At 47.2% G+C, this 25,498-nt stretch overlaps 1 protein-coding gene across 3 annotated transcripts in view; it reads left to right on the top strand.

Moving 5' to 3' along the window:
• The window catches only part of PRKCA (protein kinase C alpha), a 361,417-nt gene that overhangs the window by 149,039 nt on the left and 186,880 nt on the right, over nucleotides 1-25,498 (top strand). The window lies entirely within an intron of this gene.

The raw sequence follows: 25,498 nt of genomic DNA, 5'->3' as shown, positions 1-25,498 counted from the left end.
AGACAACTTCCTGTTACCTTGTTTGCACACTTTGACGCTGGGCACCCACAGAGGCTAAATCCACCCAATTTATACTCAGAGCTTCCACAAACACAATGCAGCTCTTTTCTGAAAGTGTTGACAAGTTTTACAATGAACCTAAATCACCCTTCGTTTTTATTTCTAACAGTCGATTAAGTAATAGGGCCGTCATGGCTCTTGGCGGATGTAACACACTGTTCCTAGTTTGCTTCCTGGGATTCTTGGTGCCTTTTCATTATGTGTTATAAATGTGCCTGTTGACTTAAATCATTTAGCATCTGTTTCACTGAACAAATGGTCTCCAAAGCCGCCCGTGTGTGAACACCTAATTCCATGTGTTTGTGTTCTAATTCTGCCCGTCTCGGTTGAGCTGCTCTGTTGTGTCTCTTGTTGACTGAAGAAAACAGGATCAGCAGTCTGGAGGCCTGGGAAACGCAAGTATGTGAAGTATATTGAGTGGAGAACTCAAGCTGGTACATAGGGAGTCATATTTAAAATGGAAAAAAAAAATTGCGGGGGAGGCAGAGGGAGAAGACGCTTCTATTCCGAGTTGCTTTCGCTGGATCACTTTGCTCCCGGATGCTTAAATTATTTGCTCCAAGTGATTCCTACCTTTGGCACTTGCTCCCGTCGGGAAACTTTGATTTCCAAGTGGCTTTCTCCATGCTGGCAGGGCTGACTTCTTCCCGTGTCTGAGGGATTCAGCTCTGCGTTGTTTTGACACATGTAAGGAGGCAGTTGATGTGTTTCAGTGAAGATGCTGATGGAGGCAGCATCCAGTGGGAGCCGCCGGCTCTGAGCCACTGCCGTCCCGCGAAGACTCCCAGGACGTGGCAGCCGGAGGGAACCTCAGAGATAATCCTATTTCACATCCTCCTGGACCAGGAAGCCCAGGACCATGAGTGTTACCTACAAAAAACGCCATTTATTGTCTTCCACCCCGCCCTTTTCTGGAATGTTCTAGAATATTGTCTCCATTTTGGAGATAAAAATAGATGCAAATGAAGAGCCCCAGCTTTTCTGAAGGTGGGCCTGAAGCATCATGTGGTGGTCCTTTCACCTCCTTCCTCTAAACTTCATCCTTCCATTTTATCTTTCCTCACTTCTCTCTGGTGTTCTCCCATTTCAGCCCTGGGAAAGGGGGTGGGGAGTGCAGGCAGGTGTTTAAATGGGTTTTTCCTGTCCCTCCTTCCACTGGTTCATTCTTGAGGTTACGTGCTCTTTCTTGAGGACGAAGTATGGGGGAAGATAGACATTATGATAGCCCTCGTTAAATAGGATGCAGGTGCTCTGAGCAGGTTCACCGCAGAGACCTGTTCGAGGTGGTCGGAAGCCTTCCCCAAGGACACAGCATCTAAACCAGGCTTCAGGCATAAGTAGGTGCCAGGAAAAAGGGAATGGTGGGCGTGTGCTGGGGCCCCAGGAACCCTGTAAAGGACTATTCCAGACAGAGGGGAGGGGAAGCTGAGATGGCACTGATGTGGGAAGAGGGGCCAGTGAATAAGAGAAACGGAGCAGACTGGGCGTCTGATGTCTGGTGAGGGATTTTGGAGACAGTCTCAGGAGCAGTGGGGACCCAGGGAAAGGTTTTAAAGTAGGAATGATGTGATCCTGTTTACATCTTCTAAAGCTTGCTCTGGTTGCCTTGTGGAAAATGGGTTGAATAAAGGGTAGGCTTGATGTTCAGGGGAAGATGGAGAAGATGGATCATCTTGCCTAGAGAGTGTACAGAGGGAGGAGATGAGACGTTCGAGGCAGGAGAGAGCTCCGAGGGACTCCGTCCGGCAGATGGGACGGGAGAGGAAGGCAGGGAGGGGGACCAAGGAGGAGCAGCAGAGAAGCGGGAGGGAACCCAGGAGAGTGAGATGCTGACATATCCACTTCCTGAAGGGGGCTGTTGGCCAACTCTCTGGTCGATCATGTCTGTGATTTTGTTATGAATTCTGTTGGCTTTCCACACATGGACAGGTAACACATGCCGGGTTGCAGAGGGCAGACTTGTTTACCTGGGAGAGCCTTGGCTTCTGCGTGCTCCCTCTGCCTTTCAGTTGTCTTCAGCAACCCCTCTCGTGCTCAGAATTCTTACCCTGTTTGGGGATGATCCCTGGGCGGCCACCCTGCTCGGAGAGCCCGGGGCCGGCGGAAAGCCTAGCGCAGAGCTGTCTGCTCTGAAATGCACCGGGAGCCACACCTGCGGTCTTGATCAGCTGGGTTCTGTTCCTGCTCATCTTCGTGTTTGTCAACTTGCTGTCAATGCCGAGCCTCCTGTTTTAATATCCTCAGAACTGAAGATGTGAGATGAATTTTTTTTTTTTTTTGAATCTGAGAGAAAAAGCAGCACATGAACTATTTAAGAAAAGTACGAAGAAATCAGCCAGTCCTCCCAGGATTCACAAAGGACTGTGCATTCTCTCCCAAGGGGAAGTTCTGCCTTTTGGTCCTTGGCGCTCAGATACCTGTGACTGGGGCTTTCTGCAGCCGGCACCTGAGACGTGACTTCCGTCTGTGTTGCAGGATGATTTTTATTTATTGTAAAAACCTGCAGGGTGCCCAAACCAAACTCACTTGGAGGGGAAGTTGGAAAAGCAAGGTGTCAGGACGCAAAGCCGAGCCAAGGATGGTAGAGGAAGTTTTAAAATCACAGGATGATGGTGCTGGAAGGGCCATTAAAGATTTTTTCTGGGTTAACCGTGCTCTGTCCATGTGGAGACTGAGGCATATCAAAGAAAGAAAATCAGATGATCTGGGGCAGCATCACGTTGCCCCTGGACTATCTGGTAGGTTTGCGGCTGATTCATTCAAGGATGTTGGCCATGAAGGGAGACGGGGAGAGAGGTTCCTGACCTGGTTGTGTGGTCAGAGGAGCACAATGGTACCTACTACCTGGTGTGACTTTTGACCATCCTGGTCAAATGTTTAGAAAAGTGCTCAAGGGCAGGAGAAAGACCAGGTCGAAGAAAGGGAAGGATAAGGAAAAATGAAACCCGCTTTAAGAGCAAAAACTACCCCAAGCACTTTTTTCCTCTAAAAATGGAATCTTCTTAAGCTTTTTTCACACCACGGTGAATGCTTCAGATGCCCAGCTCATGTGCTGCTTTATAATGCCTCCGCCGAGCTCAGCAGACTCCAAGGCATTCACAGAGGGGCCAGAGCAGCGACAAACCTTGTGAAACCCACAGACACTGCACCTGCGCTGCCGTCTTCAAGATGAAAGGAAAGAAGTACTGAAAAATGGCTCAGCAGTGCCCAGATGACAGTAACCGGGTGAGAAGAGAGTTAAAAACTTTCATGCAGAGACAATCTTCAAGACTCGAGGAGCAGTCTCGCTGAATGGATGCTCACGTGTGGGGAGCCTTGGAGGAGAAAAGGCTTCTGGGTTCAATGGAAGGGACCCCCTAAACATCATCAGGCCAATCTCTTAGCCCTCCCCACCCCAGAAACTTCCTACCAGCATGTCTGCAGATAAAAGCCAGGATTTCTGAGACTTTAAGTGCCACCCCATGCACCCTGAGTGGAGAAGAAAGGAAAAGGAAAGACTTTTAAAGACCTGAACACGAGAAGTTAACTCCTTCACTGATGCTGTTAATCTGGGAGCCAGGACTCACAGCGGGAGCGGGGATGCAGGCGGCTGCGGTCCGGAGCTCACAGAACAAGTCCCACTCTTCCCACTCAGTGTTGGAAAGGCATTTTGAGTTGGTGCAGGATTTGGGTTTCCCGGTGCTGGCCCTCAGAATGCAGCTCAGGGCTCTGCCCAGCACCCCTGCCTTGCATACAAGATTTTATAAGATGAAGGAATAAGACAAAACTGGTCCATATTTAGAAATAGCTCTTCTCCCTTCCTGCCCACCCCCTCCCCCTCTCCCTCCCCCCAGTTTAGATGTGATCCAGGGCATGGACAGGTGGAGGAGGGAGTGTCACCTCGTTTGGCTTTGGGGAGTGAGCCCTGGAACTTTGTTCTCCTAACGGGACCAAAGTGCTGCTGTGTGTTCAGCCGCCATGGACCCCCTGTCCCGATGGTTCTCTTGTCCCTGCTCTGGCTGTGATGGAAAGAGGCCGACCAGGGGCGGGCTGCGGGGCAGGGTGGGGTGGAGGGGGGTGATGCTCCAGGAAGCTGACTCTTCCTCCGACCTCTTCCCTCCACTTTTAAGGACTTCGGCTCACTAGCTTCTTTGTCCTTCAGACTGGAACTCCTCCCTGTTCTTAGAACAATCTCTGTTCCCCTTAAATTGCATCAGCTCAGGAAGCCCATCCTGCTGGAGGAAGACGAGGCGTGTGGGCTTCCAATGTGCACGCGTGTGCCTGTGTGTGTGTGCATGCATGTGTGTACCTGCAGCAGCATGTCCAGTCCCTGCTCTGCGTGTTTCAGTCTGTGCCCCTTAAGTGAGAAAAGCTGCAAAGCGACCCTTGGAGAGAATCGCACCAGTCTCAGTCCTGCTGCTGAAGATCGTGTCCAGACACACCGCTCCCCCCACCCCCTTCCATCCAGAAGTTGTAGGGAGAAAAAAGTCTTAGCTGACGTGTTTAAAATGACACAAATGCTGAACAACGATTGAAACATAATCTTCGAAAGGTTTACTCTGTGCGCTGGGCGTGTGGACATTTGGAAAAGTGAGCAGGGGAGGGAGTGCCCTGCTGAAAGGCTTAGAGCGCTGGCGGTGATAAGCTTCCCTTGGGCTTTTGTCTGCAGTTTTGTTCAGCCGTTCTGTTACTGTTCGCCTGGTGTGTTTTCACCAGGGCCCCTGTCCTGTCTGGGGAGAAACAATTCCTGCGATACTTTGCTCTTCTTACATCTGAGCCACACAGTTGCGTAGATTCAGGGGATTGAAAAGTAACATCCTGGGCCGTTACTGTCCCTGAGCTGGGAGAGAGCCAGCCAGCCCGCCTCCGCACAGGCGGTGCCAGGAGTCGGCTGGCGCCTGCCGGGGTGTTTGGAAGGGTCCAGGTGAAGGAATGAATGAACTTGGTCCATCTGACCTGGGTAGCTTTTCAAGTCTGTGCAGATCGTGAAACGGAGCCATTTGAAGCAGCTGAGAGCATCGACTGAAAGTGACTGATTTAGAACCAAAACTGGAACCTCTTACACAAACGGCTGCAAACAGCAGCGGCATCCGGTGCGTGGCCGGGCGGGGCAGACGGCCGTGTGTCCGGAGAGCAAAGCTGCCTTCTTAGCTTGATGACAGTCGCGAGGATTCTCTTGTTCTCACGTTCTTCTCGGTGTCTTAGAAACCGAGCAAAGAAAAGAGGCTGCTAGATTGTTTAAAATTCAACCTTTACATTTATAACAAAACTCGAAACATGTAAAATAAACCTAGAAAGAAATTTAATTAGCGAATCTTCTGTTTTCTCAAAGTGTGTGCTTACATTTGATAGGGAAATAAGATAATTCTGTGAGCAAAGCCCTGTTCTGTCCGGAATGTCTTGATATTTCCGAACCGACAAAGTAAAAGTGAGTTTTTTGTAAAAGGCGCAGGCACTAAAAAGTGGCATTTACAATTCAGGGTGAGGGGAAGAAAGTCCTGGAGTGGGAATTGGGAATCCTGCCCTGCCCAGTCACTGAAAACCTTTCTAGACCTCGGTGTTCTTCTTTGTCAATATAAAAGTTGAACTTGGTGGCCTTGAAAGCTGTTTTCACCCCTAAATAATATTCCATCACCAAATACTTACTGAGGGCTTCATGCTGTCAGATAAGGGCAAAGGACAGTTCCTGCCCTTCTGGTGCCTTCTCTATCATGGGAAGGATGAATGAAGCATGCAAATAATCAGACTCTAAGATTGCATGTGACAGCTGCCATTAGTGGGGGGAGAAATAAAATGCTATTGAGTGTGGGCACGGGAGAGGGAGAGCATCTATGTAGCAGAAGAATGAGGAAGGCTTCCTAAAGATGGTGACATTTTTAGGATTTATTTCAGTACTTTTCAAAATTTCCTTTTAAAAACAAGTAGGCCAGTATTTTCCTGTTTTCCCTCCTGGCTTCAGAGTGTTACATCTTTTGCCAAATGCTGCTATCCAGTGGCATGTAAACTCAGGTGACACGCATGTACGGGAGGACCTGTACAGAGAGCACAGGCAGCAGAGACCCAGCGTGTTCTGCACGTCCTGGTGGCATCTCTCCAGGCAGACGTCTGAGGGTGGCCGTCGCCAGGTCCTGAAACCACGCTCTGCACTCCCCCCTCCCCACCCCAGTACCATTCCATCACATGCCATGATGCCACGGGGAACCTTAAAAAGAAGTTATTTCAGGGAAACAAACCCAACAACAAAAAAAAATCCCGTGCTAATTCTGCTCGGCAGTGGGTGGATTCTTTTATGTACCAGATTCACAGTAACAGAAGTATTTCCTACAAGGGAAGGGACTCCTGCTACTTTTGCGCCAAATTAATTTCGCTGAGAATTAAAAATAGCCTCCAGGACTTTGGCGTCCTCATCTGCAGTTCTGACGAGCTAAAGGAGACTGCTGAGGCGTGGAACTCCATTGTCCCGACCCCTCATGAATTGTGGCCAGTGAGAAGAGAGGGGTGTGTCCACGTGGTGTGACTGTCAGAGCCTTGTTTTGTAACCTGTAGACCAGAATGCCTGTTCTCAAGAGAGTGCCCCTGGGGCTTTTCAGCTTAATCCGTGGCTAGCATTGCCACTGCTCAGACATCTTTAGACTTCCTCTCTCAACGGGGTGCCTACGGCCAGGGGCACATTCTTTGCAAAATCCCCACTCTTGACAAACTGTCAGCCTTTGAGAGTGTGGGGAGACTGTTCGGGGAAGCTGCCAAAAGCCCAGTGGATCCAGATCCAAAAAAAGGGGTGTGTTTAAAGTGGGTAGTGCCATTTTTGGTCAAAAAGAAAGTCAGATGATAATGTGGAAAGTGGTTTTCTTGGGAAAGTCATAAACTGACATCAGATTTGAAGGGGACCTTGGTATGTGAAGAGTGAGGGGCACCCAGGAATCACTGTACAGCTTCTCAGGGGCATTTTTATTAATAACCAGGTTTAAAAAAAAAAGTTGTGTTCCCTCATGCAAGATCCTGTATCTCTTCTCTTTGAAAACTAAAAGCCCAGCGGAGAGCCTGGCACAGAATGGGTCCTCGAGAAATACTCGTGGAACCAAAGAGAATGAGCAGACGAGGGTCTGAAAACCGAATTGGAGCCCTGGTTGTGTTGACCTGGTCTTGAATTCCTTGGCTAGTTGTCGCTCGGCCTGAGGCAGGCCCTGACCTTGCCCACAGCTCAGGAACGGATGTCCCATCGGTGCTACGCCACCTCGCGGGGGCGGGAGCTACCCCGGATGGGCTTCCCTTCCCTCCGCCACAGCCACTTCAAACCACTGTCCTATTTGGAGTTTCGTTTTAAAAATGGTGGCTTTGGGCCATAGCTTTTGACTGGTTGGGATCAAATTTGGTATGATGGCTTCCTTATTTTTTTTTTCCTGACCCACATCAAGTGAATTATTAGTATCACACAGTTCGTGACATACAAACAGCCACATTAACCTGAACCTGAGAGATGGTGTCTGGTGAGCCTGCCACTTACGGCTCAAGTCATTGGAAGCTCAGGGCTAGAAGTTCTGCTGCACAAGTCATGGCATGTTTATGGAGGTGCCTGATGTATTACATGCCAGGTGCTATGAGATGCAGAGGTGAGAGAACGTGGTCTTGGTCTTCAGTGTTTCCTTGGTGGGAAGTCATACCTTGGAATGGACATGATTATTTGATTACTTCAGTGAATAACCTACATAAATGCACCAGGTGTACCACTCACGGGTGATCACTAATTTTGTTTGTTAAAAGAGTGAATGGAAGAAAAAAAAGTTCTCTGATCCCAAAATAAAAAGAATTTTCTTGGTTTGGGTAAAATGTCTGTAAAATATTCCATGTGTTTCAGAATCAGTACCAGCCATTCCTTGATTTTAAATTAGTCTCTGGGAAGTGAATTTCCTTTAAAAAAAATTTTTTTTTTGTATTGAGGGACTCTTCAGTGCTTGAAATTTAAGCCTAATAAAATTATGCAGGATGCCCGTTGAACTGTGCTTGCTGAGCGTGTGACCAGAATTTTTTTTTTTTAACTTGGTGAACATTTTCTTGGTTAAACGTTGGTGGAGGAAATAACCTACTAAAAAGAAATGCGTGTTTTGTCAGTTGCATGTTTTAGATCTGTATCCTTGAAGCAATTGCTGGTTGGAGAGGTTGGTAACCGATCACAGTTCAAGAGGAAGAGAAATGGGAAAGCAAAGAACCGCTAGCTAAGGAGTCCGGGAGCCTTTAATCTCTTTCCAGTTTGAATTCAAAGGTGTGTGTCTGTGATATGCGTCCCTGTCCCAGGGTAAATAATCCCTTCATGACTCAGCGGCATGCTGGTGAGGAACTTCCATTGTTTTGAGGTTGCTGCATGAAAGAATCTATTTTGAAATGCACAGGTTATAAACCATTTTACAACAGTTGAGGGTTTGTTTTTTTTTTCCCCATGTCATGAACATACCTGAGACAAGTACCTTTCACAGGGCAGTTTCCTTGTTGCTTGTTGCCTGTAATTTTAGGTCCCTAGCTTGTCCCTCCCCACCTCTTTTTCAAGGCAGGAAGCTTTGCAGAGTTGTCGTGGGGCAGAAATGTTTAACACATGCGAATTTCATACTTGAAAATGGAAGGAGGAGGTGGATTTCACGTTTCTAGATAGGAAGCTGTGTTATGACTCATTTGTTCTCATTCTCCTGTTACTAACATTAATCGCAAAAGACCAGGGATGCTTGAAAAAGAGGAGTTCACACAGCAGGCCTTAAAACTAGAAAGGGAGGGTGCTTTGCTTTCGCATTTGCTAAGTTTGAATGATGCCCCAAGGTTCCAGTAATTCATGGTAATCAGGTGTTTTTTTCTTTCTTCCCCATTTTGAACCAGTAATTTAGAGTAGCTTAAGGTACAGAGCTGAAAGAGGGGAAGAAAAGGGGCACGTTGAAAATTTAAACAGGAATCACATACATACATGAAACAGACCTTCTCTGCAAGTCCACGTGCCCACCGTCGGTCTGGACATAATGTGCTTTGGTTTGGTTTTGTGGGAGCCCAACGATGGGAGAGTCCAATGAAATAACCTCTGAACAAGCACACGGCTTGCCCAGTAGTGTCTTTCTGTGGCTCCTCGTTTCTGCTCTTGTCTCCTGCAGTTTATCCCCTATGCAGCAGCCCGGTGGTATTCTGCGTGTGTCAGGCAGATCGGATCAGTGCATCGCTCTGTCTGCACCCTTCAGTGGCCTAGCTCGACCATCGGAGTGAAATGCACACTCCTTACCTCGGCCAGCAGGGCCCAGGGTGACTGTGATCTGGCTCCTGTCCACCTCGCCGGCAGGACTTGCTGGTAAGCTCATTTGCACCTCGGGGCTTTGGCCCTGGTGGACCCTTGTGCACGCAGCGCACGCCCAGGACTTCCTGAAGTGCGTTTACAACCGCTCAGGTCTCTGCTCAGGTGACGCGTTAGAGAGGCCTCTGGAGATCCCATTTTGCCCTCATTATTTTCCATTAGTCTGTTCCCTTATGTACTTTTGATCCTCCTTGTCACCGCTGGAAACTTTTTTTTTTTTTTTTGACTTTTTATCTGTTCCACCAGCATGAAGCACCATGAGAGCAGGGGTGTTGTCTCACTCCTCTGACCCAGAGCAGCGTCTGGCACACAGTAAGTTGCTTGGGTGAATGACTGCATTTTACTTGTACAAGAGAGACGAAAAAATCTTAACAAGGTTTGTTTCCTTCCTTCTGAGAGTGTAACTAAGAAGAAACGTCCCAGGATCAGTGGAGATTTTTCCTTTTCTATGACTGTAATGCCACACACAACACACAGTAAGAAACGGACCACGGCAGCTGAGTCTGCTGTGTGATTGGATGTATCTCCCCTCCCTGGACAGAAAGCATAGTCTTCGTAGTCTTAACGTTAAGATTATATGGTCAATAAAATTCATTAGGAAATAAAAAGTATATGATGAATCTTACTGAAGTGGAATACCCAGTTAAACCACCAGATTCTTATTGTTGTTCTAGTTAAGTGTGATCAGCATTGAATTTAAAACCTTGAGAATAATTTATATCTAATAGGATGTTCACATTGCAGGTGATGGTATGTCTGCGTATTGGCTTGGGTGCAGTGTCCTCTTTCTTAGATTTCCCTCTGCAGATGTCAGTTTCTTCTACTAACATTCTTGCTGGGCAGTGAGGAGCTGTTAACTACATTATGACACATCAGTTGCATTCAAATAGGGGCCGCTATGAAGAATCATGATTATAATAAAGACAAGGAAAATGTTTATATGGTGCTGGGTGCAAAAGCTTAGTATAAAAGCAATAAATCCTGTGATGGGGACTGTGGCAGAACTTGTGTGCTGAGGAGCAGGAACTAGACCCTTGGAAGTTGAAATCAGGATAATTTGATTTCTAAGATGATTTGACATCATTATCTTTCTGGATTTAATCTTGTTGAAAAAGTACCATTTTTTGAAAAGTTCTAATGTGACGTGTTTGCACCCCTCTCTAGTCTCATCCATGTAATTCTTTGAAATATGGCCAAGTGCTGCAGTCTCCCAGAGTGTTCTCCGAATGCAGCAGACCCGCCCGTCTGAGGGCGATTCTCTGCCCAGCAGTGTGACGCCGGAGCTGTTAGTTGCATGTGTCTAGACGGCCACGTGCTAAGTGTATCTATTTGGAACACGAGTAATAGAAAACCTGACCAAGCAATGGTTTGAACTAAATAGGGGTTTTGTTCTCATGTAACAAAATGTCCGGACTGGGGACTCCAGGGCACCTCTGGTGTCTCCAGGATTCCAGGAGCAACCCAGCCTTTTAGTTCATCCTTCTTTCCGTGTAACTCTCTTCCTTTCATTCCTGTCCTCATTGCCCTCGTGGTTAGACGGCTGCTCCGTTACCGCCCCATCCATGTGTCCAGCGGGAGGAAAGAGAAGGGTGATCAGGGCAAAGCACAGATGCGTGTTGAGTCTACTCTCTTTTCAAGAATTCCCCCAAGAAACCCGATCCGACAGCCTTCATTTACATCTCGTTGGCCAGAACTGCATCACATAACCACCCCGAAGAGAAAACGGAAGGTTCTGGTTTTGTCTGAAGCTAGTTGTACTTCTACCCAGAGCAAAATCAAGGTATGTCGGTGACACGGAAGAGGAGGATGCGTGTTGGTGGGCAGCTCACGGTGAAGTCTGTGTTCAAGTTGCTGAGGATCTCCTGCCTTCTAGACATAACTGCCCTCACCAGCGGGGGCGCCTCGCGTCCTTTCCTGTAATCCTGTTGCCGTGACTTCATCTCAGTGCGGGAAGGATTGTTACTGGCGTGATGTTGTGAGGGGTTTCAGATACAATCCAGTTAACTGAGTTTCTTGATCTGTTGATGATAGAGAAAGGAGACAGGAATGAGGACGTCTTGGGATAAGTTTTGTTTTTAACAAGCCGCCTTTAAAAAAAAAAAAAAAAACTTTGTTCTTTCTGTTTGGCGATGGTACTTCTAAGTTACCTTGCAAGGAACATTATTGTTTTAATAGTGAGATATTTTGTGCTTCCAGAATGTGCTTATTCGGTCATAATATTCTTAGTACATAGTAGTTTCTGATAATTAGTAAGGTTGATTGAGTGATACACCTGCTTTGCTTCAGTCACTGTTGGTTGAAGCAGCTGTGGTCATTCAGAGTAGCAACAGAGCATCCTCCATGGGTACCAGGAATCATTTGGAGTATGAAGTGCCGTGTGGACAGCGGGCATTAAGGAAGGTACTGAGAAACTGGTATGGGTGGGAAATTACAGTACAGAGACCTAGAAAGTGAGTCAGGAGCATTCAGCACAAAGACAGGAATAAGCTGTAGGCACTGTGAAGAGCTGCCTTCCATCCTAGAAAGAAGGGTAGACTTGCCTTTGGAACTCCAAGAGACATACCCAACGACAAAGGTGTTTTAAGTAGAGTTTACTGTAAACCCCAAGAGGAACTTTCGAAGCGTAGATGTTACTGGCAATAGAAGAGGGTTTCTGGAGCAGGGAGCCCTGAGGAGTGGAGCAAGGGAGGCTAATTCTGTTCTGCCCAGAAGGAGCAGTATGGCGCCCCTACCCTCTCTCACGTTTGAGGTGAGGCTCAGAAGGATGCTGAGTTTTCGCTCTGGAATGCTGTCCCCCGTGCCACCCGACCAGTTCTTAGCCTTCCTGTAAGAACCATATTCGGTACCCCTGACCAACCCTTCTCCTTCCCTGGACTCGTCTACCCTGCCGCATTCAGCCGCCCCTCTTCCATTCTCCTTGTGCGCACCTCTCTGAAGACACTGATAACCCTGGGTGGCAGTTGTCTCTGTCTCCACCCATACGTGGCTGCCTCTTGAGGACAAAGGCCCATCTTTGTCTCCCTGTCCTCAGTGCTCACCCAGAACCTGGTGGTTTGGCTGGCTCTCAGACACTGATTGAATTTGCAGGTCAGTGACGAGAGATGAGTGAGACCCTGCCTTGATGTTATAGAGGATTTCGGTTTTGACTTTCTTGACACCAATACTCTTCTCTCAGGTTGTTGTTGAGCCAGCTTGCAGAATGGATGGTTATTGAGAATAATGGATGACACACAGTTCTTTGTGCCAGTGCCATCTAGCTTAGACGTCTGACTTCCATGCTTGTGACGTGAGGTTGAAAATTCCCCACGAGCTGTGTTCTCGAAGCTCTCTCCACATTCTGGCTTATGGATGCGGGTTCCGTTTTGCATCTCTGTTGATGGTCACAGTGTGGACCGTGCAACAGCCAGGATGCTCAGCGTGAATGTGAGTGCAAGAGGCTGCCACGTCCCCTCTTGTTTATTGAAATAGAATAACTGGAGAAAAACAAGGCAAGTTTTAAAAATAACTTGGTACACACGTAGGTGAAATAACCTTACCTCCCAGTAGCTAAGAAAAAAGAAAAATAGGTCCCAATTCTGACTCTTGTTCTGGGATATTTTTAGTATAAGAAGGCTCTTTCTTTGATCCATGAAAGAAAAATTATGCTAGAAAAAAAAAAATATTTGGCGGGGAGAAGGCTACTCAGACTGTTTTGGTGTTTCATTTTATTTCCATCTCATCCACGAGAGAAAGGCACACAGGCAGAGGCTGATTGCAAGCACAACAGAAAAGGACAATGTGATGTTTTCTTCTCTCGTATTTGTAAGATGTGATTTAGTAATAGTACATAGGGCTGTGAGTTATTTTCTGTACGTGGCTTGGTAGATCATCTGAAGGGCCTTCTGAAGCTCCTCTCTTATAAGATACTTCCCGTTTTAATTTTATTTGGGAGAAATTAGGGTTTTGGAGTTTGCTACTAGTTTTTAAGCTTTTAAATGAATGCAATTTATTTACCGTAGATTTGAATTATCAGCATTTCCCTGTTATTGCCACCAGAATGGTTTGGTCTGTTTCTACTAGAATCTTCTAAGGGAAATTGATGAACCTGGTAACCTAATTTTAGACCTCCTGAAACTTGGCAGGCAGGTGGTATTTATAGTATTCTGAATCAGTTCCTATCGGGTGTTTAAAAATAGGCACGTCACTAGAGAGTATGTTGAAGAAAGGATTTTAACCCCAAATCTCATGGCCAGATCTTTGTTTTTAGTCTCCTAAACTGGATATGCATTTTGGTGGCAATTTCTAAAAGAGCCTTTCTGTACTCTCTTGCTCTCTCTTTTCCTGCGAGATGCTGCTGTTGCCATGGAAACAGATCTTGGAGTTGCTTTGTTACACAGTGCGAGGGACTCCCTGAAATGGAGAGTTACTGCAGGTCATATCATCAACACAGAGCCTTTATTAAATGTTGTGCCCGATGCATGTTGTATAAAGCGTGGAACTCTGTTTTTTTTTTTTTTGGAGCTTACGCTAAAGAAGACATCATTTTGACGTCCATAAACAAAGCAAACATCAGGGTCCTAAGCCATAGGAGCCTTGAAAAAGGTACACGCAATGAGCACATATTTTTTTCTGTTATAGGTGATGAGTTACATCCTTGGCTGGGGGCAGGTCACTACTGTGTACCAGTTAGGGTTGGCTTACTGAGAAGAGAGGATTTTGGAAGTCTGAGTGGTGCAAGAAAGGAGCAAGCCAGAAGTTAAAACAATTGTTGGAAATTCCCAAATTTCCAGCAGAAATTCCCCACAGCCATTTAGAGGTGGAAACTGGCTCCTGAGATGAGAAACGGCTGTGCCTCATCGTTTGCTCCGAGGCTTCCAATTAGAATGTTTTGCTGGTAGATTTGCAAATCGTAAGTTAGCCCAATCAGGTGTTAGCAGAGGGTATTTTTACGATGTGTGTGATTCCACTGACTCGGGTCTGGGTGGGTAGAGCAGTTGGAAGGCGTGGTGGGCTCTCAGCCCTGGGTTTTTGTCTCTTGCCTTCTCACTTGCCAACAGATACCATGGCCTCCCTGGTCCTCAGTTTCCTCACCTATCAATTGGTGATGCTCCCATCTGTTGCAGTGAGGTTTAAGTGGGGGGATGATGATAAAAGACCTTGTGCTTGGGAACTGCTAACTCGCCCACACCCTTCAGTATTCCCAAGGGCAGTGGTTCTCAAAGTGGGATCCCACACCTGTTTCTTCAGCAGCATCTCAGAACTTGTTAGAAAAGCCAGTACAGTCATCCCTCACCCCCCCACCCCCAAAGATACCAAAATCTGCAGATGCTCAAGTCCCTTGTGTAAAACGGCATAGTATTTGTATGTAACTTATGCCTGTATTCCCCTGTACTTTAAATCATCTCTAGATCACTTATAATATCTAATACAGTGTAAATGCTACGTAGGTAGTTGTAAAGACAGTGTGAATGTTGTATAAATAGTTGCATGGCAAATTCAAGTTGTGCATTTTGGAACTCTGGAAAATCTTTCCCCTAAGATTTTCACTTCACGGTGGCTTGAATTCGTGGATGCAGAACCTTCAGGTGAGGAAGGCTGACTTTATTCAGGTGCCACAAATGCACTGAGTTGGCAACTCCAGGAAAGGGGCTCAGCTATCCGTGTCCAGGTGATGCGCTCTGTCTGAGAACCACCTCCCCTCGGACATGTTTCTGGGGATGGCTTTGCCCTGGACACAGTCCATGTTGCCATATAAGATTCTCGGTCACTCACAGAGTTTGCTGCTGCCACCATTTACAGAAGGGTATTGAACAAGGTGACTTTGGATTTCTGAGCTATGAGGAAGGGTAGAATCACTGAGAATGAAAAAAAAGCTTTGTGCATTTATCTCACTGACAAAAATCAGGTCAAATTCAACTCACTAAAGTTAATGCAGTTAGCGCCCCTTTTCCTTCTAAACTTCAGCTGTCCAGATTTACTATTTATAATTCTGCTTTTTGCTTGGGCTACAGAAACAATTAACCACACTCTCCTCTATCTCTAGTACCCTGCACTCTTGTTCCTACGTGACCATCGATTTCTGGGCTTTAGATTGGTGCCCCCAGACTTAACAGGAAAAGTAGAATGATTCCAATACCACTTGCAGTGCTATTTTAGACACAGCAAAATTCTCCAGGGTCTGTCATTCCTAATTTTGTTGCTTTTAAAAAAAAAAATCTGCTATACAGTATTATTTGTTTAAACGGCAGTGATTTAAAAGTCTCAGACCAGGGCATCACTGGTCTGTTAGGAGGCAAGGGGCCTTAGTTTATGAGATGGCTCCGATCCTGTGTGACCTGCAGCAGGATCAGGACTCTTTGGGGACTTGCCCGCTCGATACAGACCAAACTGTAGCTTCAGCTAATTTTGATTTGAAAATTGCCCCCTTAAAAAGAAAAGTCCTAAAAATGTTTGACAGTTGCAGGATTTCTGCAGCAGTCTGCACTTTCTCTAGCAAGTGTATTCACAGACGCTTAGAGAATTTGGCAACGGCTAACTCATGCTTTTATATAATGCGGGAGTACAAATAGGGCCCTAATGGTATAGTGTAGCGATGGGGATACAGAGTACAATGACTGTTGAAGTCAGAGTTCTCATTTTTACAGTCTTGACCCATGTTGTCAACATCCAGGGTAAACTCATCTGTAAGGACAATGGCAGTGTGTGACCTCAGAATTCTTTTCTTCTCATTTCTCAATTGCTTTTCACCCTTCCTTTTTCTTCAGTCCTGTCTCTAGGATCTCTAAGTATGGTGTAAATGACAAGATGAGGTTCAGCTTTTTTTTTTTTTCCCTAAGAAAACTTGAATTGTGAATTCCTCCCCCCCCCCCCCCCCGCTTTTTGGTTAATTAGGGCAACTAAAAGTAAACATCCAATTATGCAGTGATGAATCTAGTCTGGCTCAGTCTGTATTCTTTAAGAAGTCCCAAGTTAGAAGGATGTATGTAGAAAAGAAGGCCAGGCTCGGCTAGATTTAGATTCCTCGCCGAGGATGCACTCCTCCCGACGTCGCGGATCGATACTACGTGTGTAAGAAAAGAAACAGGGTCAGGGATGGTTTCATCTCTTTACTCTATGAAAGGCGAGAACACTTGGCTTTGGAAATCGGGAGACCTGGTTTCTACTTTTAGATCAGTCGTCGAAATACCGCATGTTCTCTGAAATAAAATATTCAAGTGAAGAAAGGATGGAGGGACTCATGCAAATTTAGCTCTGAAAGAACCCCTCCTTCCACCTGTGGCCCCTTCAATCTCTCTCATTCCTCACTTGGCCACATTTCAGCTTCCCTGCTGGGTGACTGGGACACGGGGGACCAGGAGTCTCTTGGTCTGGACCAGAACATCCCTCAAGGTGTCCAGTAGGGAGCTGCTGGGGTCCTGAGATGGGCCTCCACCGCGTGGAGGCAGACTGGGAGCCCGGAGAAGCAGCACCGGCCCCGAGCCTGGGAGGAGGCGAGGGACGTCCCAGGACAGTGGGTGACCTGGGGCAGAGCCAGTGACCCAGCACGGCAGGACCAAACACCTATGTTTTATAAAGCACCTCCTGCCTTTCTGGCTTCTTGAAATCCCTGTGCTTGTTTCCTGTTAGTACTATTTAGTGACATCTTTGAGGCTGTCTCAACAATACTGGGGAGAAAGCAGTTCCTGGCTGTTAGTGGAGCCAAAAGGCGAGAACAGTGTGGGGGGAACAGGAGGGAGCCTGGGGGCAGGATGAAACTCGGGACTGACTGGAAGTCCCTGGTTGTGATCTCCTGGAAAATATGTCTTTAGTAGGTATTGTATTTTCGTATTACAAAGGGGCTGAATTAGTTCCTTCCAGGTGGTTTGTGCTGAACCCCACGGAGTCCTCTGCAGAGAGAGGAGGGACCAGCTGCTCCAGGCAAACCAAAAGGACGCCTAGGGTGTTTCATGATACCCAGGTTACTGAGCGTAGCTGTGAAAACCGTAGTGTCTCTTCTGAACTTTGGCAAAATGGGATGAGACTGTGTGGCTGGGTCTGTCATTGGCTGACATGTGGCTTGTGTGGGAGGCTCACTAAAGAGTAAAGCCCCAAAAGAAGGCCTAGAACATTTTCCATGGCGAGACCCACTGTGAACTTAATGGGGCCTTGAACTCTGCTCCTTTCCCAGGCTGTGCTCTCAGGACTTCCTTGGGGAACCCTCCAGCCTGCTTCCTCGTAAATTCTGTTACTGCTCCTGGAATAATGATCCAGTGCCCTCTGGTTTCCATCGGTCTCCGGCAGTGGTGGTGGAGGATTCGTGGAAGAGGGTGGTGTCCAGGAGGAAGGGCAGCAGTCTCTGTGGTGTGGATGACCTGCGCCACCCGAGGAGAGGTGGGCAGGCTGGCCTGGGCTCAGGCTCCGGTTTCACCACCGCTCTGGTTGCAGGAAAACAGCAGTAAGACCAGTCATTCAGTGTAGGGCTGCACAGGGTGGGACAGTGACACCCCCCCCACACCTGGCTGCACCTCTGAATCACCCCGGGTGCTTTCCAAAATGCAGTCCCTGGGCCCCACTCCAAGCTCAGGCAGGTCTGAGATGGGAAGGACCTGGTCTTAGCAAGCATGACCTTGAGAGTTAAATCATCCCAGTGTTGAATCTCAACTCCAGGCACCCTGACAGGGCGTGTCCTTGAACAGGTCAGTTAACCTCTCCGAACCATCGTTCGTTGATCTGTGTGTATAGGGTAAGTAAGCACACTTACTTGTAGAGCTTGGGGATGAATTCAGTGAAATAATGCATGAAAAATGCTCATTAGCTCATTGCCTGTCACAGAGTCATGATTCAGTAAATATTAGCTATTGTGCTTCACTAAATGTGTGTCAGCGGCTCCGTCCCGGGGCACCGGGCACAAGAATTAGGAAAAGCATGCTGCCTGCTCTCACAAACGCTTGATGCCGACGGTTGAGAAACGCGAATGCACTTGAATACTGGGCGAGCTTTGGGGGACAGGGGACACTGTGATGCCCTTCAGATGGCTGGGAGATGCAAGAGCCTTCTAGACAGAGTGTGGGCCTGGGTGGGGAGAGAGGGTGGTGCCAGTGGAAGGAAAGATGGCAGTGACTTGAGAGGCATTTCGGAGTGCGCGTCAGAGGGGCTTGTAACCAGTGGATCTGCCTTCTGATGATGTCAACGCATGGAATACAAGGCTCTGACTAATGGCTATTTTTAGCTGCTTATATTCAAAAGCTTGTTTATACTGTTGAAAACTGTCAGCTGAGTGCAGTGGAAGGAGCTTAAAGTTCACTCTGAACTCCTGAATTCTTGTCCCCTCTCTGCCCCTAACTAGGTTCTTAGGCCTCAGCTCACTTTTGGCGCGAGTTGTGGCGGGGGGAGCGGGGGGATGGGGCAGGAGGACCAGACGACGTTCACTATCCGATGTTCAGCAAAAACCTTCGCCACACTTCCTTTCCAAAGCATTTATTGTGCGTCCCTGCTTTTCGGTCCCTGATTCTATCAGCCATCGTTGTTCAGTGGGAGACCATGGATTTTGCTAATTTGTTGGTTGAAATTCACATTCCTTTGTGACTATAAAGGTCACAAAGATAGAAATTTCCACTCCTAAAAGCATTTTTGTTCCGTTGGAATTATAAAGCCTACTTCATCATGCTTTTGTTGGATTTCTAGCCTCAAGAAGCTGTTAATGTCACTTTGGGAAAACTAAGGTGGAAACATCTTAGCGTGTCATTTCTCTGCTCTAATTCTAATTCCCTGACTCATACACAGTCGACTTCAGGTGACCCGTGTTGGTTAAGTTAGTACTGTCCCACGTGTCAGGAGCTGGTCCTTCTCATGTCCCCCTGCATGAGAAACTACTCCGTCATGTTCAGTTCAGAACCCCTACGAGGCGATCACGCTTTGATTTCTCAGACCTTCATTCCTCCTCTGCTGTGGGCCAGGCACCCTCCTGTGCACTGTGGGTCCATCGAGGACCGAGACAGACCAAAATCCCCATGCTCATGGAGTGCGTGTTCCAGTGCCGTTAGCCTGGAAGTGTACCTACCCTGTTCTCCCAGGTGACAGGTAACCTGTGCCAGGTACCTGAGTCATTCTTCCTTTATCCAAGATCATTTCCCCCTCGATTCCCCAGAGGCTCCACGCCATGTGACTGTGCGGGGAGCCTAAGTCGTGGAAGCTACAAAGCCCTTTTACATAGAAACAGCAGAATATGTGATTGCTAGGTACCTGTGGTATATTGTGAAAAATGGTCACAAATCCTCCCACCCTTGTTGCATGCTTCCTTCTGACATGATTTTGCCCATCTTTGGTCAGGAGGTGGAGTCCGTTTCTCCACTTTGATGAGTCTAGACTGGGCTTTGTGACTTCCTGTGACCAGCAGATGCAGCATGAACGACATTGTGGGGAGTGATGAGCCGAGGTATCGAGAGGCTTTACGGCTCCCAGTCTTGCTCGCTCTCTTGGAACTTCTGCCGTAGCAGGAAGCCCTCACTGTCCTCCTTGAGGATGGGAGGCCACACGGAGCCGGAATGAGCTTTCTGGCCGAGGACCCCCTAGACCAAGTCAGCGTCGTCCACCAGGCCTGTGACCGAGGTCATCGTAGACCGTCTGGTTTCAGTCAACCACCAGATGGATGCGGCTGCACCGGTTTTCACCAAAGTCCCAGAAAGCTCACCATCAGCATCAGTACAAACTGTTTTCGTCGTCAGTAATTGAAAGTTGTAATCTCTGATGTATTAATAGAGATGTCGCTGTGTTGTCCCCTTGTTGTGAATTACATCGTCCTTGGAAGGTTGGCTTTGGAAAATGACTTTCACGTTTGAAATCATCCACTGAGAGAGTAGCTCCTGGAGCAGAGCTGCCTGAGCGCTGGTGACTCGGTGTGTGCGTTCTGTGAGGAGAGAGATGAGCAGTGGTGGTGACTGTGACTCAGCAGTCATCGAATGGTAGAAGGTTCCGAGGGCACGTGGTCCTGCTTCGTGGGGCTGCAGAGGGTTGGTGTGTCCGTGGAAAGGCGTGGGTCTGAGATGACCCCCTGACCTTATTTTGGACAAATAGGATTGCAGCGAACTGAGACTTGTGTCTTCACTAGAAGTTTTGATGAAGGTGATGACCCGGTAGTGTCAGCCCAAAGTGGGACATAGGAACATCTGTCTCCATAAATTAAACAGAAACATGACGGGGCCACTCCATATGCTTTTCTCTCTTGTCCAAGAGTCACATTTCTTGTTTTGTTTTCTCGTCTTAATTCAGAAGACTGTCTGGAAATATTTTGTGTACAGTTGCTTTATAAACACCGTTTTGTTTAATGCCCTTGCTAATAATACTTCCTGTATATAAACAATCAAAGTCAGCACAGTTCCATATTGCTCTAATAGTGATGAGAAGCCACATTTTATAGAGGGGTCTCAAAGTGCTTCGTAGATGTCTGTCTTGATCCATGGATAAAAGCAGCTATACACTACTGGAAATACTGACAACACTTACTAATAACATTAGAATTAGTCAAACAAGTTTTAAAGTAAATGTATAGCTGAAATGTATATGTAAACATAAAGCTTGAAATATATATATGTGTGTGTGTGTGTATATATATATATACATATATATATACTAGCCAGTTGTTCCATCGAAGGAGATGAGGCTTTATATGGAGATGATTTCTGCAGAGAGAATTGAGCGGGTTTGAAATAAAGAGGTGGTTTGCTTTACAATTGGTTATAGATCCATATGCATGTACTGTGGTCCCCTGACAAACCACGCCAGAAGTTGGTGGCTCTGAAACACCAACAGTGTGCAGGTCACTGGAGGTCTGGCTGGTTTCACCTGGGCTCGGCTGGGCACCTTGCTCTCTCAGGATGGGGCTGTGGGTTGGCTCACTCCATGGGCCTCTCATCCTCCCTTGAGCTGGAGGCTGGCGTGGGTGTGCCCCTCCCAGGGCTGGCAGAAGCCCAAGAGGGCAAGCAAACCCCGGGTTTGCTTCCTTCGGGGCTTGGAACTGGCACATCGGCATTTGTGCCTCCTTCTGTTGGACGAGGCACGTCACTTGGCTGAGCCCAGCGTCAGGAGGCAGGGAAACGTACTTGACCTTTATGGGAGGAATTCCAAAGTCGTATGAAGAAGGGCATGGACATAGGGAGGAGGGAGGAGTTGGGGCCAGTAATGAAATACAACATGTTATCTGAGTAACTCTTAAAAGCAGCCAGGGCTTGCTCAAGATGACCTTAGCGATGGTGAAGAAACAGTTTGGGGATACTTTGGTCTTTATGTAACAAAAAGACACCTGTCCTCCCTTCTGTATCAAGGGTTGCCAACTACAGCTGGTTGGGTCAAATCCCACCCGAGGCTCGTTTTTGTAAATGTTTCGCTGTGTGTGTTGTATACGGCCGCCCGGGCCCTATAATAGCAACAGAGTGGAGTGAGTGCTTGCGACAGACAGGCCCACAAAACTGAAAATAGCGACTACCTGGCCCTTTACAGAGAAAGTCTGCTGACCCCTGTTTTATATATTATGTGACCGAATAGTTCCTGGGAAGCAAATTCACTTATAATCTCTACCTCTCTAGTCTCCACCCAGGCCCTTTTAGGGTTTTTCTAGTTTGCGTTGCATTCCGATTCTTGCGTGAGTTTGTAAAATCTGGAGATAATGTAATCCCGGCCCCGGATTTTGGCAGGGGCAGCCAATACCGTTTACATCCGCAGGCTGTAATCCTTAAGCCACAGTTTACAAGCTGACAAATTAGAGACTATAGCGCATACAGATGGGGGGGCCCGTTGCTGCTCCCGCCTTTACTGTTGGCGCTTTGTGGCTCTGTGGGTCATTCATGGTGTGAGACAATAGGGCGATTGTTTCTGTTCTGCTGAGAGACAATCTGATTGTGTTTTGCGTAGAGTGAAGTACAGATCGGCTCACCTCCGCTCCCATGAGAAATACTGCAGACTTTTGTCTGCTCAAACCTCCTCCCATCAGCTTCGAAGCTGTGGTGGGAGGCTCGAGCCTCCTGGGTCAGCATATATTCGAGCTGCTTTTTATCTTTCTCACTCTCTTTTAAAAAAAAATAATAAAAATTTTTTTGTGAAATATTACAAAGAAAATTTAAAAGAAAAAAATAATCATACCTACCACCTCCTTAGCATATATTTACCATGGATTTTTCTCAACTGGATGGGACTTTACATAGTTTAAAAACGATCTTGAGAACTGTATGGAAAATGTTTGCAGTACAGTGTTCCCTGAAAAAGATAATAAGAAATCACTGCAGGTACACGGTTGGAACCGCATAATAGATATGCGTCTGTATGTAGCAGAGTGATGGCCACATCCTTACACTCAGAACCTGTGAATGTTACCTTGCACGGCAAAAAGTACTCTGCAGAGGTGGCTCTGTTACACTTCCTTGAGATGGAGAGATTATCCTGGAATTTTCTGGGTGGGCCCTGAATAATCACAAGAGTCCTTATAAGAATAGAACAAGAGTCAAAGTCACAGAAGGATAGGGAAGCGGAGGTGGAAATGCTGTGCTCTGAGGATGGAGAAAGGGGCCGCGAGCCACGGAGTATGTAAGCGGCCACTAAAGGCCGGGAAAGGCAAGGGAACAGCCCCCCCCCCCCTGCACCCCCGGAGGAACACAGCCCTGCCACCACCGGAATTATAGCCCCGAGAGGCTCACTTCGCACTTCCAACCGCCAGACCTGTAAGATCATAAACTTGTGCTGTTCTAAACCTCTCAGTCTGCGGTCCTTTGTTCTAGCAACAATAAAAACTAATAAAACAGCACATGTAACTGGAAGGGGTTTCAAAATGATACCTGAAGGTTGTAAAAAAAAAACTTACGTATTTTAGTTGGTTAGTGTGTTTTGATTTGGTGGTGGATGAGTTTATTTTGGTTGAGTGGTTAAGACGAAGAGGCAGCAAGTGACTATTAAACGTGAGAAGAGTGGGGGAAAATGGTAGAATTTGAAATTCAGAATCAAGTGCATCGTATATAAACCCAGCAAAATTACTGTCAGGGTTCTGAGGTGTCAGGGTGGCAAATGACTCCAACCTTAATAGGGAAGCCAATCTCTGATTTTTTTTTTTTTTTTTTGAAGCCTCTCTCTGGTTTTCAACAGACTTTCATTGAGCTGCAGTGTTACCTTTGGTTACGATGGGTATCCTTGTAATTCAGAGCTTTGCACAAGTTGGAGAGCAAGCATTAAGCTAAAAACACGTTTACAGACTTTGATCAGTTTCTATAAGGCGGTGGCAGCGTTCTGTAACATAGACATTATGTGATATACCAATTTTCCTCTCCATCTCTGACCTGTCCATCCATTTCCAAGTTATAGGAAGTTGTTGTGATAAGGCCAGCTGCCCACTTCCCCCAGCAGCTTGACCTTGTGGGCATTTGAAGCCAGTGAGCCATTTTCTGGTCTTGCCAACACTCTTCCACAGTCCTGTGACCTTGCAGAGCCTGGTTCGTCACTGGTGAAGGGACCCCCTGCCTTACCTGGCGGAACCATTGGTGAGGGTCGTGCACCTGCAGGTGGACTCACACTGACCAGCTCTTCCTTCTCTGGTGAGTGGCCCGCAAGTGGAATTCCAGAGTCTCAGAGTCTTTGCATTTTGCCCCCCAGGTAAAATGAAGGTTTTGAAATTTTTTTCATTTCTTTTTATTTTTCCCAAGGCTGGTTTTACATGTTTTGAGCCGCTAAGTGAAGATCATTATGATAGCATCCTCACAGGAGTCCCCTGGGGCTGTGGCTTCATGTGAAGTCCCTGAATACTGTGGTCCAGTATTTCCTGGATTCTTCAGAGTCAAAACTCTTTCTCAGGCCTCCAGACAAGCTGTCGCTGATACTGGGGGTGCGCCGGCCGAGCAAATAGACGTGATGTTTCAGCTGACTCACTCCACACACTTTCCCCTGCTCTGTCCTCCGTCCTCCCAGACCTGCGACGTTGCAAAGGCAGACTGAGTCAGGGAGGAGGCAGAACTCCTGTCACTGTGACCCAAGTTAGGAACCATACTCCTCTGGCTTTGATTTGTCCATCTCATGCACCCATGAAAAGTTCTCAGGAAGTAAGTGTCACAGGTTAAGTTCCCTCTGATTGGCTACTGTGTGATGTATCCAGTCCTTACTGTCTCCTTGAAGGTCTTCAAGTACTTTGAACTCTGGAGATGTAAGGTGGGTACATTTATTCCAACTGAGACCATTTTTTGATTTGAGAGATGGAGAGAAGAGATATAAACACATGAATATAATTAAGCCAAAAACCACGACAGGAACTCTTCCAGTTCTCAGGTGTGGATGGCAGAGTAAACCTTGACATTCACTGGACTTCCCCCAAAACAGGGGAAACTGAAAAATACTTGGGTCAGAAGAAACAGCAAGTAACTTATCTTTTCAGCCGTAGAGATGGCTGGAGGTAAAAAAGCACTACTGGACCTTGGCCATCTGTTGCCTGTTTTTTACCATCCTCGGTTTGACTCTGTCTCCATGACGGATAAAATGGAGGTTTTCCCAGCATCTTCTGTTCTTTGTTGCAGAGAAGTGAGGGGAGGCATCAACTCCCAAATCTCCTGTATTTTTGTTTTAGTTGGAGGGACGGGCTGCGTGTATCCGAAGCACGAGGGAAGCGGACTCCCTGAGCTGCTCACAGGCGTTCTCTGAGCCAGGCCAGAGAACCCAGGCATGTCTTAGCCGGGTCTCTGCTGCAGCTCCCGTGCGGCCACACAGCCTCAGATGCTAGTATTCCTCCCTCGCCTTTCACAGGTGAGAATCCAGTTGGTCCTCTGTACCCACAATTCAACCAACTACTTGGCCATTTTGTATAAGGGACTTGAGCACCTGTGGTTTTTGGTATCCGAAGGGGTTCCTGGAACCAATCACCTGTAAATACCGAAGGACAGCTGTATTGGGACAAAGGGTGGCGATCTAGAAAAATCACCTGTGTCCCCACCTTGCCCCAGCCGTGGAATAAGCAGCCGGGCCCCTCATCTCTCTATCTCTTCCTCCCCCTGGGCCCTCTCTCGTCCTCCTGACACCACCTCCAGCAGCTTAATTGATCACCTAGGTTTTTGATGATTAGGATCTTTTCAGGAACATCCATTGCCCCAGTGGGACACTTGGCTGCCTCCTGTTCACTCAGCAAATACCCAAGGGCTCTGACAAAGACAGGATGAA

Source organism: Camelus bactrianus, chromosome 16 (assembly GCF_048773025.1).
Source record: "Camelus bactrianus isolate YW-2024 breed Bactrian camel chromosome 16, ASM4877302v1, whole genome shotgun sequence".
Lineage (NCBI taxonomy): Eukaryota > Metazoa > Chordata > Mammalia > Artiodactyla > Camelidae > Camelus > Camelus bactrianus.
Note: the sequence above shows the minus strand (reverse complement) of the source record. Positions and strands in the feature narration are given on the sequence as shown.